The sequence below is a fragment of the Sapajus apella genome, unplaced genomic scaffold (assembly GCF_009761245.1).
Source record: "Sapajus apella isolate SASKATOON/1434 unplaced genomic scaffold, GSC_monkey_1.0 scaffold25, whole genome shotgun sequence".
NCBI classification, from domain to species: Eukaryota; Metazoa; Chordata; class Mammalia; order Primates; family Cebidae; genus Sapajus; species Sapajus apella.
In genome coordinates, this window is record NW_022436965.1 from 8,493,078 (window position 1) to 8,509,707 (window position 16,630).

At 43.6% G+C, this 16,630-nt stretch overlaps 1 long non-coding RNA gene across 1 annotated transcript; it reads left to right on the forward strand.

Moving 5' to 3' along the window:
- Positions 1-4,830: 4,830 nt before the first annotated feature.
- On the forward strand, positions 4,831-16,029 carry LOC116560043. Its single transcript, XR_004272758.1, has 3 exons — positions 4,831-4,843; positions 10,255-10,257; positions 15,927-16,029. It is a non-coding gene; the product is annotated as an uncharacterized LOC116560043 (long non-coding RNA).
- Positions 16,030-16,630: the final 601 nt, after the last annotated feature.

Consider the following 16,630-nt stretch of genomic DNA (forward strand, 5'->3'; position numbering starts at 1 on the left):
AGAGAGAATTCTGATTAAAACAAAACTCACACACACACAGTGTGTCTTTTTTACTGCCCCAGTCCTGGCAGACTCTGGGTGAATCCAGTGTTCAGCAAGGACAGGTGTCTGTGAAGATATGAGCAGAGGTAGCCAAGATCCAGCTGATACTATTTCTAGGAGGCTACTCCTTTTCCTTTCTGACCTTACCCAGCCAGAGTTGAAGCTGCACCTTCTTACAGTAAATACCAGCAAAGCTCCACCTAACAGGGCCTTCCCAAAAGAGTGCCCTGGACAGAATCCTCCCGCCCACAACCCAAGTTCCATTTGACTTAAGGTATCCTGGGCTTCCCTCAAATTAGTATATGCCTAGAAGACACTTTCTGTCCATGGACAACAGAAATCCTCAATGCCTTACAAACATGTGAAGAATGTCAGGAGTCCCTCATGTGTCATGGGCTGAGCCTCCGGATAACTAAGTTCTACCCTGGTTATGTTGTGAACTGGCCATCAAGCAAGGGTGAGTAGCCTATCCTCTTTGGGCCTTGCTAGCATCGCCTGTATCATGAGGGATATTTGACTAGATAACTGTTAAGATCTTTCACGGCACTGACATTTTATAATTCTCCTGTGACTTGTGCTTTCCCTGTTCTACACTGAGTCAAGGGTCCAAACAGGGTCACGTTAACCATGGCGATTCTGTCCATGGGCTCCTGCATCCTCCACCCTGTCTGTGAGATCTCTCCCCTACGTTTTATCAGGAAGCCTCAGGGGTCTTTTGCATGTGCTCATGTGATCCCACTGGACTCTGCCCCATGAGGGTGTTAATGTCTGCCAATGCTGCTGCCCCCATGTCCCCAAAGATATAGACAGTTATAGTCTCAGAAGAATTCGGGATCCCCCAAATGCCGCAATATTAGCACCGAAGCAGACAGAATGTTGCTCTTTCCCACTTGAGTTACCTTTTCTCTCTCTGGCATCAAATTGTGTTGTTCGCATCTCTTCTAGCTTCTGAAAACTGTCTATTGCCGCTTCAGTGTGCGGCTTCTTTTTACCTGGAGCCAAGGGAGGGGCCTGCTGATGTCCGAAGGACCCAAACCCATTCCACCCCAGGGTATAGACTCCAGCCCCCAAAATACCCTTCCAAAGTGACCCTTGCCCCGCCTTTCTGTGACACATACCCAGACAGATCTGAATTGCTGAAATGAATGCTATTTAGGCTAAACTGGGGGACCCTGATATGCTATTTAAAGAAAAAAGAAATGAAAAATCACAGGAATCTTGAAGCTATTCATCTTGAAGACCATTCACGGAAGCAGTGAAATTAAACACAGCATCCTTCAATATATTCCCTCCACGTAACCTTGGGCCATTGTTCCTTCATAATGCCAGTTTACCTCTGGGAGTTTGAGAGGCGGGTACTCATGTCTGCTCAGCACAGTCACCATAGCACTGCATCAGATCGGGAGGAAACGAGAAAACATCTATTGTCAGGAAGCCTGAGGGCTGACCCAAACACAGCAGAGCTACAGAACATTATTTCAGAAACGATTTCTTACATCGCTGCCTGCAATTGTTCAACCTGATTCTTAGACAGGACTGGAAGCGGAAAATCACCCATTCAGCCGAGAAGGCTTCATGTTGCTATTTTATTAAGGACAGAAACATGTAGAGAAAAAAACCCACGGATCTGCCTTACTTTCTGCTCCCCTCTGCCCTGTTCTCTCCAGATCTCAAGCACTCTTTATGTTCTATGGGGCAGTTGTCAGTGGGAGAAAAGGCTGTTTTGACTTAAACCCACACCTTCCTTTTAAGGAGCTCCTTTCTTCTCACCTGCTCATTCAATTAACTGGGGGCACAAAGAGGGGAGGAAATCCAACAAGCAGAAGAGGGACCCCCAAATGATGCATGCAGAATCTTTAGCGGTGAATTGTTGGGCTGGAAAAATTGTCAACGTGGAATCTAAAATGGGTTCCGTCATTCATAAGTTCCTTTAACTATCCTACTTCTCTTAATAACCACATGGGCTACCCCAAAACAGATTTCTGTGCCCTATTAGAAGACACAGAGGGTATCATGAATGTGTGTTTAAGCCACAGTTTGAGCAAGATTGCGCTTCTCTAGAATCTTTCTGGTTGAAATGTTCATGTTACTAGTAAATCAATTTTTTTTAAGAGAGTGTAGGAGAAGCTGTGGAGGAATTCTGCCAACAGCAAGAGTGAAGATGAAGCTCTATATGAAATAAGGAAAAGGGCAGACCTGCCACCACGGAGCGAGTCCACTCCTATGGATGAAAGCCAGCTTCTGGGCCTCATTCATTCATTCACTTTTCATTTATTTGCCCATCCATCCACTCCACACATATTTCTGAAGCCCCTACTAGATGCTAAGCACTGCAAGTCTTAGGGACAGATCAGTGAACAAAAGAGACAAGCTTTCTGCCTTCTTGGAACCTGCAGCCTAGAAAGGGAGACAGACTAATATGACACAAATAAATTATGTGATTGTGATCATGGTAAGTGCCGGGAAGGAAGAACATAGGGTGCTATAAAAGCAAATAGGAAGAGTGGTGAAGGGTCAGAAAAGTTTCCATGAGGAAAGCTGAAGGGTCAGCCAGATGAAGGGGAGGGGAGCCCGGGGAAATGATTTAGGCAGGAAATGATCCACGACTGAAGGGTCAGGCAGGCAAATATATGTGTTGTGTGCGTGCGTATGAATCTCAACAAAATGAAGTAAGAGGCAAGTAAGCACAACTCAATGAAGAGAAGGGAAAACAATAAAAATCAGCCCCAGTAGGGGAAGAATATGCTCCTAAAAGTTGCCAACTGTGGTGGCAGGGGAGTGAGGGCAGGGTGCCCTATATGCAGGCTAGCTTCTGCCCCTCCCACATTGAAAGCAAAAGGCATTTCGTGGAAGGATGACATTGTCTTTCACTACCGAATCTCCAAATGCTACTCTGAGTCAGATAGATGCTATGAATTCTTTGTATATTTGATGTGGTTATCAATGGTTACAATGGCAAAGTTGGAGGTGGATATAGGGCGGATCACAAGGTCAGGAGATCGAGACCATCCTGTTTAACACGATGAAACCCCGTCTCTACTAAAAATACAAAAAATTAGCTGGGCGTGGTGGCGGGGGGGCTGTAATCCCAGCTGCTCAGGAGGCTCAGGCAGGAGTATCACTTGAACCTGGGAGGTGGAGGTTGCAGTGAGCCGGGATTGCACCACTGCACTCCAGCCTGGGGTGACAGAGCGAGACTCTGCCTCAAAAAAAACCCTGAAAATTACTGAACATCAGTGATGCGCAGGGAATGGCTAGGCACTTTGTGGGCATTGTTTCATTTAACATGTAAGTAGTCCTGCCAGGTGGATAGTACACGTTTTATAATCAAGAGAGGAACTGCAGCTCTGGGAAGGTGATCAAAGACGAATGAAGATCAACCCACTCAAGTAGGTCTGGCTTCCCTGTCATGGAATTTCTGCATTGCCACTCTGCTTTGCAACCTTAGGAGACCCCTGCTATGGTTTGAATGATCATCCCCTCAAAATTCCTGTTGAAACTTAGTCCCCAGTTTAGCAGTATTGAGAGGTGAGGCCTTTAAGAGGTGATTGGGTAATGACGGCTCTCCCCTCAGGACTGAATTATTCCATGCATGGATTAATGGATTAATGCGTTATTATGAAAATTGCATTAGTGGCTGTATAAGAGGAGAAATAGGACAGGTGCTGTGGCTCACTCCTGTAATCCCAGTATTTTAGGAGGCTGAGGCAGGAGGATTGCTGAGGCCAGGAGGTTGATACCAGCCTGGGCAACATAGCAAGACCTTATCTCTACAAATACAAACTTAAGGAATAAAAAAGAGAGAAAGAGAGACCTGAGCAAGCACACTCAGCCCCCTCACCATATGATGCCCTATATCAGGTTGGGACTCTTTCGAGGGGTCCTCTTCAGCAAGAAGGCCCTCATGGAATGCTGAGACATGCCCTTGGACTTCTCAGCCTCCAGAATTATAAGAAATAAAGCTCGTTTCTTTATAAATAATCCAGTTTCAGGTATCCTGTTGTAAGCAACAGAAACAGATTAAGACAAGCCCACAGAACTCATTTGGTCCAGTCTTGTCTTGTTATTTTCTGGAGGAGGACATAGCAGCTCACAAAGGCTAAGGGATTCATGTAAGGCTGGAATTATGGCAAATGGAAAGTTGACCTCTGTTTCCCATTACTAATCCACACATCTTTCCTGTTTCTTGCTGTTTTATAAATCTAGTAAAAACACACACTTACTTGTGAATTATTAGGTTGCCAAAAGCACATATATACATTCATTATTTTTCTTGAGTTATACCAGTTTTTCCCTGAAAACGTCAGTGTTGAAATATGTATTTTTCAAAAAACCTACTGTATAATACTCATTGTAACGAGACAATCATACTTTTATTATGTTTGTATTTTGAACTTTCTTAAAGCCGGAGATGTTTGTGTTGGACAACCAACATGTGTTGTGCCTTTTCTATAATATATAATACTATATTATATAACATGATAGTAATATATTTTATATTATGTTATATAACATATGTTATATTATTTTATATGTTATATAACATGTTATTTTATATATAATATATTATGTTATATAATTTAATATATATTAATATGTATAAATGTATATTAATATACATTATGTAAATATATATAACATAATATATAATATAACAGCCAACTTGTGTTGTACCTTTTATATGATATTCTATATTATATTATATTATGTAAAAGGGACAGCTGTCCCACACAAACATCTCCTGCTTTAAAGAAAGTAGGAATGTAATATTCATCTAATAAAATGGAAAGTCCTAAATTAAGTATGTTTAATTGGTTAGCTTCTCTAATAAAATCTCATATCCAGAATAATAGCTTGGTCCATACATTGAGTCAGTAAAATAATACCACAGAGTCAAAAGATAGAAAATGGTAACCAGTGCTCCATTAGGGAAGAATTCTACGTTTGCGATCACAAAGTCACTTCCATTTGGTTTTGACTCTAGACATATCATTTCGCTCTTCTGGCCTCAGATTCCACATCTGGGAGATTAAGGGGTTATAGCTGGCGGTCTCTGTATGTTCCCCTCTAGCTTTCAAGTTCAGTCAGATAACAGGTCTTGAAGGTATATTCACAACCAGCCCATCCGTCCTTTCCTTCTTGGTCAATAATCCCCAACTGTCATTCTCACCTGCTGGTAATTTCTTAACTTCAATTTCCCACTATCCCTACAGGAACTTAGAAATACTGAAGGGAATATCTAATATTCTCAATTCCTGGGCCTGAGCGCCCCCTGGGCACACAGAGATAAACTGTTGTAGCCCTGGAAGAAATCAGGGCTCTGGAAAGCCGGGATCTAACTAAAGTCAGCACCAAATCCCTGAATTTCCCTGTTTGTACTATGAGACAAGAACTGTGGGACTTTCCGGACTTGGGCAGGAAAGGAGCTTGGAAGAATGAGAAGGACGGGGTGCCAAGCTCTATCATCAAACAGGTGCTGCAGGGGCGCCACAGGGCTGTTCCCCAGCAGGTACATTCAGAAGGGAGGAAGGTAATGTAGACACTTGGCAGATGCTGCTCAGTGGACGTAAATCAGTGGCCACATGGTGAGTGTACAGGGCCTAAAGGGAAGCCACTTGAAAAAATGTGCTGTTCAGCTGAATCAGCTCACAAGGAACAATCCAAAGATTACTAAATATCAGTTATTTGTGTTGCCTGCATTGTCCTCCAGTCCCAATAAGTACCATGCGTGCATTTCAACGGAGATTGTATCTTTGTGTAGTTGCCATTTTTGATGCTCTCTTTCATCCCTTCTACTGTTTCGTATACACACCTTCTGCATTCCTAGGCCACATAACCATTATTTTAAGACTTTTAGGATATGGCTATCCTGTAATGAGACACTTTTTGAGAAGTAGAGTATGTACATGAGCATGCGTATGTGTGTGGTGTGTACGCACTGCCTATGTTTGTGTCTGTGTGTATATGCATGTGTGGTGTACATGAGTGTCTTCATATGTACATGTATGGTGTATGTATTGCGTGTGAGGATGTATTGGGTGTGCACGTTTGTGTGTATGTGTGTATGGGGTGTGTATGTGTGGTATATGTGTTTCTCTGGGTCTGTGGGTGGTGTGTCTGTGTGTGTATTTGTTATGTATGTTTGTGGGTTTGTGGGTGTTTATTGGGTTGTGTATGTGTGTAGCTGCATGTTTACATGTGTTGTATGTGTGGTGTATGTCTCTCTCTGTGTTTGTGTGTGGTCTATTTGTAGTTTTGTGCTGTGTATGTTTGTGGCTCTGTGAGTGTTTATGTGGGCTATGCATGTGTGTAGTGTGCATGTTTGTGTCTGTGTGTCTGTGTCTGTATATGTGGTGTATGTGTCTGTGCGTGGTGTGTCTGTGTGTGTGTGTGTGTGCGTGTGTGTGTCTCTGTGGTGTTTATTGGGTTGTGTGTGTGTGCGCATGTGTGTGTCTCTGTGGCGTTTATTGGGTTGTGTGTGTCTGTGTCTCTGTGGTGTTTATTGGGTTGTGTGTGTGTGTGTGTGTGTGTGTGTCTGGTGTTTATTGGGTTGTGTGTGTGTGTGTCTCTGGTGTTTATTGGGTTGTGTGTGTGTGTGTGTGTGTGTGTGTATGTGTGTCTCTGTGGTGTTTATTGGGTTTTGTGTGTGTGTGTATGGCTCTGTCGTGTTTATTGGGTTTTGTGTGTGTGTGTGTGTGTGTGTGTGTGTGTGTGTGTGTGTCTGTGGTGTTTATTGGGTTTTGTGTGTGTGTGAGTTAACTCCTGTGTGCTGACCGCTGCCCCTCAGGCCTACACTCTGGGCTCTTTCCTCAGGCCTTAGCACCTATTCCAGGCAACACTCCTGGGAACTGTGCCTCATGTCCCAGAGACAGTGTGGAAAGCGCTTTCTGCAGCAGGTGTTTGAAAGCCTTCAGGGTCGCTATGTGCCTAGGGTGTGGCACGCAACAGCTCTGCAGAGGACGAGTGTCTAGTTATCGGCAGAGTCAGTGCACTGAAGAGGCCATTATCACAGGCACCAGAGTGCATGAATCATGGGGTATGTCATTTTCTATTTTAGAAAGAAAAGGAAAAAGAAAACATCTCTTGAGTGAATCAATCAATTCTCATTAGGCCCATTTATAGCCACATTGCCTGGTCCTCTTTCAGGAGCTGGAAGAGGTGGCCCACATCCAAATCCTCCATCCCATCCATAGGCCTTTGCCCCATATTCTGGCCCCATTTCTCTGCTTGATGTGTGCACACAGCTCTGCCTTGCGCTGTGAGTGGGCACACCTCTGTTATGGTGGCTCATTTCTATACTGCTCCGTGTCCCTCAGTCGGCCTCCTGCCTTCTGACCTGGATCACACTCAGGAGGTAAAGACACTTTCTCTAGGTCAGAGCATTCTGGGTTGGTATAATTTTTTGTTTAAACTCATGCCGAAGGAACCCCTCCAACATTCATTCAGTAGGTGTGGCCACACGCTGGGTTAGGTGTTCAAGATGCAGGGAGTGTTAGATAAAATGAGAGTTAAGAGCATAGGCTTAGAATAAGATAGAACCTGTTCACATTCCTTCTTCACCCCTTCCTCTGTGACCTGGGACAGACAAGGTAACTTCCTAAAGGCTCTGCTTCCTCATTTGTGAAATGAGCGCTTCTCTAGCTGTGGTGCTGTGTGGCCAATGACAGCTGGAAGGGACAGCTGTGCTGTGGAAGGTCACCCAACCTTCATTCCCACCTCTTGCTGAGTGAAGTTGCAGAGCTGAGCACCACGATTCCCAGGCTCCTTTGCAGTCAGGGCTCTAAATGCAAGCTGTCTTCTGCCAAGTAGAGGCACACAGGGCAAGACCTGCAAGGTGGAAGCTGCGCTCCTTCGTAGTCATTTTGCTGGTCAGCAAAGCTGGGGAAATGTGAGGTTTTTCTGCATCAGAGCTCCAGAGTCCATTCTCCAGCTTCTTGGGTATTGAGAGGCAGGAATTGTAGCAGAGGCAGCAGTCACTTCTGGATTCTACCATAGCTCCAGAGGTGCCCGAGAGGTGGCAACTTCCCTGGCGCTTCATTTCTTTCATTGTTTCTTTTTTTTTTTATGACACAGTTTTGCTCCTGTTGCCCAGGCTGGAGTGCAGTGGTGCGATCTCAGCTCACCACAACCTCTGCCTCCTGGGTTCAAGCAATTCTTTTGCCTCAGCCTCCTGAGTAGCTGGGATTATGGGCATGTGCCACCACGCCTGGCTAATTTTGTACTTTTAGTACAGATGGGGTTTCTCCATGTTGGTGAGGCTGGTCTTGATCTCCTGATCTCAGGAGATCTGCCCGCCTCAGCTTCCTAAAGTGTTGGGATTACAGGTGTGAGCCCCCATGCCTGGCCCTGGTGGTTCATTTCTGTACTGCTTTGTGAGCCCCGCCTAGAACCTGCTCCTTCAGCCCTTCTAACCGTTTTGCAAGCACCTATCTCTTGACTAAATCCCTTCCTACTCAATTTAAGTAAAGCAATTTGTTTCCTCCACTGAATCCTAACAGATAAAATCGATTATCACTTGTATACAGCAGAAGTTACAGTCATAGCAGCTGCCACATATTGGTTATACCATAAGTCCAGATTTTTATAAATGGTATCTAATTTCATTCTCCCAGAAAAATCACACAGCCCCCCGGGGCCTACTCAGGGTGTGAACTTAGGTTTCTCCGCCACCAAAGGTCGGGTGCCAAACCATTATGCTCCCCTATTCGTGCTCTGGAAGAGCTCACAGGTCAGGAAGGGTGCGTTCTGTTGAACAAATGGCTCCAGTGCTGTGAGAGAGATGCTGAAGAGGACTGCAGGCCCAGGCCTATGGGAGCCAAGATGAGAAAATGTCTAACCCTGCCTAGGCTGGAAAGTCCCAGATGGAGTCTGATTCCCACCTTGGCATGGAATCATGACCTCCAGGCTCCTTAAGATGGTGGGGACTTCTGCCTTGAAGCTCCAGTGGCCTGTTTCTCAAGAAATCCTGATTTAGGAGCTCTGCAGAAGGAAGAAAGGGAGAAAGGGGAGAGGGAAATTGGACAGTCAGGAGGCAGGGAGGGAGCCCTAACCTGCAGCAGCATTTGGATGCCTGGAGGGCTGAGCCCTTTGTATCCTGTTCTCACCTCTTTCCCCAGGCTTTCGGGTACCATGTTCTATTTACACACCTGGCCTTGCGGAGACGATACCACTCCTCACCATTTTCTAGCACCTGGAAAATAGGTTTGCCCTTATTTGGTGGTTCCTTTTAATGCCTATCTTTTCAGGAATTGAAATAATTTTTCCTTTGCTTTAATTTAAAGGCTTACGAGCAAATGTAAAAGCTTAGGACTTCCAATGTGTTTCTAAAAGGTCTTTTAATACTGGAAAACAAAACAAAACAAAACAAGACTTCTTCAGCTGCTTCTCTAAATGAAAGGTGCATCCCAGCAAACAATCATGGCTGGCCTTCCTTATTAAGGACCTGGGGACCCTAGGCTAAAGGAAATATATATCCTTTGCATTTGTATGCTTTAAATTTACAAAAGGATTTTTAGTTGTTTTTTTAAAAACTCTCAATTGTTTTTTTTAAAAAAAGGACACACCTGATTGTTTTATCTGCTGCCTGCAAGATATTAGAATAGGCACACTATTCCTGTTTCAGAGGAATAGGTTGAAGCCTGAGTCCCACATCTAGTAAGTGACTGACTTAATTGATGACTCTGAATTAGTGCTTGGAAGTAAACTTTTCCCCAGAGCTGCTGGAATAAAGGGCATGGGGGTCTCTTTTTGCTCTTCCGCTGCCTGCCTGAAGCATGTGTGAGGAGCTGGCTCTGTTTCCCTGCCTGGAACCTGGCGCAGGAAGCCCCAACCTGTGGCATCAGCCCTAAGTGGAGGCAGGTTCCTGTTGAGGAGGTGGTGCCAAATGTAGGGCCTCTGATTTCTTGGCTCTTAGCAACCTCGTTTTCAGGATTTGCTACCACGCCCTAATTTCCAGGTAATGGCCTTGTAAAATTTTATAAATTGGACTATCAGGACTGATACGGTTAGGTTTTGTGTCCCCATCCAAATCTCATCTTGGATTATAATCCCCACAATGCCCACGTGTCAATGGAGAGACCAGGTGGAGGTAATTGAATCATAGCGGTGGTTTCCCCCATGCTATTTTTGTGATAGTGATTGAGTTCTCACGAGATTTCATGGTTTTATAAGGGGTTCTTCCTCCTTGCCTCGCCTTTTTGCAGCCTCATGAAGAAGGTGCTTTTCTTCCCCTTCGCCTTCCACTATGATTGTGAGTTTTCTGTGAGGGCTCCGGAGCCATGATGAACTGTGAGTCAATTAAACCTCTTTTCTTTATAAATTACCCAGTCTTCAACAGTTCTTTAGAGCAGTATGAAAACAGACTAATACAAGGAGCCTAAACCTTGAGCTTATGTTCTAATTTCCAGCCCCTGGGTAACTGGCTCCTCTCTCTCCACATTTAGCCCCATGCCCATGGTCCGACCCTTAGCAGAGCCCTGGGCACCAGGCCAAGGAATTGCAGAAGATTCTGGTCCCAGGACAACTGTTAGGTGATGTCGGAGAGGTAAAGACCATCACATACGTGTGCCTCAAATACTTTCAGGTCGCACAGGACCTGAAATACCACAGTATTTTATAGAGGGCACAAAAAGGGGGCTTAAAAATTACTCAGCCTTCAGAAGAGAGAATATAGGATGGAAGTTACAGTGGAGGTAATGAAGCATTCGTAAGATGATGATATCAAAAAGTACATACAGGTAGTACTTGCTGATTTCAAAAGCTTTCTTACCTGTATTATTTCATGTAATTCTCAAAGTAATAGTCTAAAGCTGAGTGCTATGACATGCACCTAAAGTCCCAGCTACTTGAAAGGCTGAAGTAGGAAGATCATTTGAACCCAGGAGTTCTAGGCTGTGGTGGGCTATGACTAGCCATTGCACTCCAGTCTGGGCAACACAGCAAAACCCTGTATCTTTTTTTTTTTTGAGATGGAATTTTGCTGCTGTTGCCCAGGCTGGAGTGCAATGGTGCAATCTTGGCTCACCACAACCTCCGCTTCCCGGGTGCTACTGCCTCAGCCTCCCAAGGAGCTGGGATTACAGGCATGCGACACCATGCCTGTCTAATTTTGTATTTTTAGTAGAGACAGGGTTTCTTCATGTTAGGCAGAAACTGAACTCCCAACCTCAGGTGACCTGCCCACATCGGTCTCCCAAAGTGCTTGGATTACAGGTGTGAGCCACCATGCCCAGCCCAGGACCTGGTATCTTAAATAAATAAATAAAGCAACAGCCTTGTGATGTAGTCAGAGCAGACATTACTATGCCAGTATAAAAGACAAAAAGCCTGAAGCTTGGGGTTGAGGTCTTCTGATCCCAAATCTAGCTCTCGAGTGAAAATTAGGAACAATATTGTATATAGTAACACCAATTAAAAAAAAAAAATCTAAAGTCCCAATTACCTGATTCTGGTTTCCACCTGCTCAGTCTCCTGCAAATTCCCTCTCTCTTGATTGGTTCTGGGAGTCCCCAGGAGGTATTTCACATGTGTCTCAGGAACAAGGCCACTCATAAGTTTCCCTTCTGCTGGCTTCCCTGATTCTGGGGCCCTGGTGAGTGTCACACTGCCCTGGGCAGTTGCGCATACCCCACTGTGCTGCCACCTCCGTTCTCTTTCTTGTAGCCACAGGCCCCCCCCGGTCTCTGGTAGCATTTGCTCCCAGTCCCCAGGCTGTCAAGGATATTTGCTGGTCTATGGCAGAACAGGGGAGTGTCTCTCTCTCCATGGAATTACACGGTGTTAGAGGCTCCCAAAGCAGTGTTAACATGACTCCAGTGTGAGAGAGGTTAACTCAGACACCGAGGTCAGCTGTTATCTCTTAGGCGGGGAGGGCTTGGGATGGATGCATTTAATACCCATGCAAGTCTGTAAAGTTCCACTCAGTATCTTTGCTCTGGGCTTTTTTCTTATGCTCTCAGTCTCTGTCAGTCTCCTCAGTCAACTCAGGAACCAAATGGAGTCAAGGGCATATTTTGGATGAATTCTTTGTTGCTCAAAATTGAGGAATCAAGCAGAGTTGGACAACTCATTGTTCCTTAATCTCTTAATGCTACTACTTGGGTAGAGAGAAACTCTTGTCTCAAGCCCTGATATGTCAGTGCAGTTTGAGGCACTCCAGTGACAAAGAAGGGCACAGCTCCTGCTGCCTTGGACGTTACGGTCTGACAGGTCGATGTTACGGTGCCTGCTTTCTTCTTTGTCTAGGATGAATCTTTCATGGGAATCTTGTCTAGATTATTCATTCTCCTCCCACACCCCTACCTCTATCCTCCACCCACACTCCCAATTTACAAAAAAAATTTAAATTTTTATTTTTAGATAATTGCCAATTAATGTGCAGATGTAAGAAATATTATAGAGAGATCCTTTATATCACCCAGTTTTCTCCTGTGGTAACATCTTGCAAAATTATAGTATAATATCACAACCAGAATATTGACATTGACACAGTCAAGATACAGAACAGGCCAGGCACAGTGGCTCATGCCTGTCATCCTGGCACTGTGGGAGGCTGAGGTGGGAGGACAGCTTGAGCCCAGGAGGTCGAGGTACAGTGAGCTGTGATTGCACCACTGTACCCAGGCTGGGTGACATGGCAAGGCTTTGTTTCAAAAAAACAGAAGGAAGAAAAGGTACAGAGCATTTCAATCACCACAAAGATATCTCATATTGCCCTTTTACAGCCACCTCCACCTCCCTTCTCACCATCCCACCCTGACCCTGGCAACCACTAATCTGTTTTCTATTTTTATAATTTTGTTATTTGGGGGAATGTTGTATTAGTGGAATCATATACTGCGTGATGTAGAATTGACTTGTTTTACTCTGCATAATTTCCCAGTTCTCTGGAGAGTCACTGAAGTTGTTTTGTTTCTCACTGAGTAGTATTCCCTGGTCTGATTGTGCATGTGCCCTTCTTCAATTTGAATACCTTACTTGTATGAACACAGCCAAAGACTGCGAAGACCCTTTGGCAGGCCCTGTCCTTGATTCCTTGTTTCTCTGTGAGCAAATATTCCCAGGTTCTTTTCAGGTGAATACTGAAAGTCAAACCTCTCACGTCTTGTACTAGTCCAAATGATTTTCCAAAGCAAGAAATTTACATAGATATGCATCAAACTGTGTCTTGCTAGCCTCAGCCTACCAGATATTTCTGCCACTTGAGTCTGTCACTTAGCATATTAGGCACTCTCCCAGCTTTGTGTCATCTGTGAGTGTGATAACATGCCCTCTCAAAACAAATTTGATATGCAAGTATTGAAGAGGATGGAACACAGGCACGACCTGCCTTCAGACCAGCATAGTACACTTAAGCCTCTTTGTGCTTAGTTGTTTAGTGAGTTAGGAAGCCACCTGTGTTCCCACATCTTGCCTATGAGAGTTTTGTGAGAGCTCTGGAAAAACGTTTTGCTCAGATCCAGCTACACTACATTACCTGCTTGGTAATTCCATAAAAAAAGAAAATGGGAGCTTGATGGCAATTGCTCTTAATGTCTCCACTTGGCTTCTAGCACTGTGGTCCCTGTTTGTGATGCTACACCATCTGCCTCAAGCACTTAGCCTGGCCTTTTTCTTATTCTTCTTGCTCTGAACACAACTGAAACAATTATCTGGGTTGTCCTTAGGATTTTTACAAGTCTCAGCTTTTTCTGAGACTGTTATTATGAGGTCTTTGTTGTTTCTTTTGTGCTTTTAAAATCTGAGTGCCCCGGATAACCAAATTGTTAATTTCTCCGTACTGTTTTCTGCATGTACACATACACATGCGCAAAGAAGATTGAATTATTTATGTTTATATTAACAAAACATTAATTTTTACAACCTTCTGAGCCTCTTGAGATGTCCAGCCTTTTGGAGGTACTGGCCACAAGATCATTCTTTTTTGGTTAAGTTGAATATGTGACTAGTTCTTCCTGGAATTCTCTTTATTAACTACTAGATTGGTGCAAAAAAAAAAAAAAATCCACAATTACTTTAGGACCAGCCTAATATATGGTCTTTAAAACAGCATGGCTACCCTTCACCACTCTCAGGAGGCCTAGTTAAGAAGTGAGCTTTCGGGTCAGGTAAATCTAGGTTGGGCTTTGGGCTCTTTATTACAGCTACATAACCTCTTTAACCCTCAGTTTCCTCATCTGCAAAATGTGGATACTTTCATAGGATTGGGAGGATTACAGGAGGTAATTCTCTGTACATAGTGAGCACGCAATAAATATTAGCTTTTATAGTTAAAGTATTTCTTACTGTGAGCATGTTAAGTACTCAATAAATGTAAGCTGTTTTATTTATTTATTTATTTATTTATTTATTTATTTATCTTGAGACAGAGTCTCACTCTCTTCCCCAGGCTGGAGTGCAGTGGCATGATCTTGGCTCACTACAACCTCGGCCTCTCATGTTTAAGAGATCCTCCCACCTCAGCCTCCTGAATAGCTGGGACCACCGGCACATGCCACCACACCTGGCTAATCTTGGTATTTTTAGAAGAGATGGGGTTTCACCATGTTGCCCAGCCTGGTCTCAAATTCCTAAGCTCAAGAGATCTGCCTGCCTTGGCCTCCCAAAGTGCTGGGATTATAGGTCTGAGTCACTGTCCCCAGCCAAAATATTTTATTTTTATATGAAGTATCACATTCATTTCTTTATCCATGCTTAGCCCATATCTGAAATCATATGTTTTGCTACCAAACCTTTCTTACTTTCTCCAGAGATCAGCTGGAGACATTCACCATTGTTATTCCTTCTGTTTCAATGCCCAAGATTCTCCATCATAACTAGCTATGAGTTTTATCTAAATTTTTTTCTCTCTCCTCATCAAATATTAATGTAAAGCCCTCTTGATCAGTTGATGAGCCTCCTGTCAAACCCTCTCTCTCCCTGTTCTGTCTCTTGGCAACAGCCCATTTCTCTATTATTGTAAGGCAGAGTCCAGGAAAATCAAACCTGTTTTTCAACTTGTTTATGAAGTGTGCACTTCCCTTTCAGTATCAAGGTCATTACTTTGAACTGGAATATGAGATAAAATGACCCTCAGTGGATCGTAAGTAGATGGCTGTTTGGCATTTTGTTTATGATTTCACAGCTATCTGAGATACACTCCCGAATTTCTTTGTGCTGTACTGTCCCTCTCCATGAGGGTCAGTGGCGGTGAGTAGCGGTCAGCAGGCTTCAGGACTCCTGCCAGGCTCTTCCCACTCAACACCTTTTTCACCTTGCTGGGCTCCTTGCTGGCTCTTAAGTATGGGCGTGGTTCTGCCTGGGGGGGAGTGGTCTCTCAACAGATGTGCACCAGGCGTCCCCAAGACCTCATCTACATGCCCATGTCCTATGTTTCCATAAGGCCTCCCCTGACCACCCTAGTTACAATTACAACCTACAGTGCTCTGATCCCCCTGTACCATGTTCCCTATCTTCCTTTCCCATCTCAATTTTTTTCCCATAGCAAATATCACCCTCTAATATATTAAATCATTATTATAGTTATTAGTTATTGTCTAATACTCCCACATACAAATTGGAATGTAAGCTCCAGGAAGCAAAGGGTACCTCAGGGTACCTTTGTACCCTGAACACTTAGAACAGTGCCTAATATTTATAGATGTTCAGTAATTGTTTGCTGAATCACTCCCAGACACAGTCTAATGATAGATTAAATAAGACCCACAACCTGCCTTTTTTACTTCCTTCATTCCTTTATTATTTTTAAGTAAAATTAGATTTTTTCCTAAGTATAAAAATACTTGCTTGAAGTAAAAATTTGCAAAAAAGATTATAGTAAAAATAAACAGAATCCCACCACCCAGGGGTAAATATTGATAACCATTTAAGTACTCCTGAGCAAACAGAACAAAGCTGGAGGCATCATATTACCTGATTTCAAATTATAGTACAAAGCAAGAGTAACCAAAACCACACGGTACTGGCACAAAATGAGACACAGAGACCAATGGAACAAAACAGGGAATCCAGAAATAAATTATGCATCTATAATCAACTCGTTTTTGACAAAGGTGTCAAGAACATACATTGGTGAGAGGGCAGACTCGTCAATAAAAGGTGCTAGCAAAACTGGACATCCACGTGCAGAAGAATGAAACCAGACTCCTATCTCTTCCCATATACAAAAATAAACTCCAAATGGATTAAAGACTTAACCTTAAAACCTGAAACTATAAAACTGCTAGAAGAAAACATTGGGAAACACTCCAGGGCAAAGATCTTGACTAAGATCTGAAAAGCGCAGGAAACCAAAGCAAAAATGGACAAATAGGATTGCATCAAGCTAAAAAGTTTCTGCGTGTCAAAGGAAACAATGAACTATTGGCAAACTACCCATCTGACAAGGGAGTGATAACTAGAATATACTAGGAGCTCAAATAATAGCAAACAAACAATCCTATTAAAAACGGGCAAAAACAGCTAAATAGACATTTCTGAAAAGAAGGCATACAAATGGCCAACAGGTATATGAAGAAATTCTCAATATCACTAGTCGTCAAAATAACACAAATTAAAACTACAATGAGATATTATCTTACACCAGTTTAAA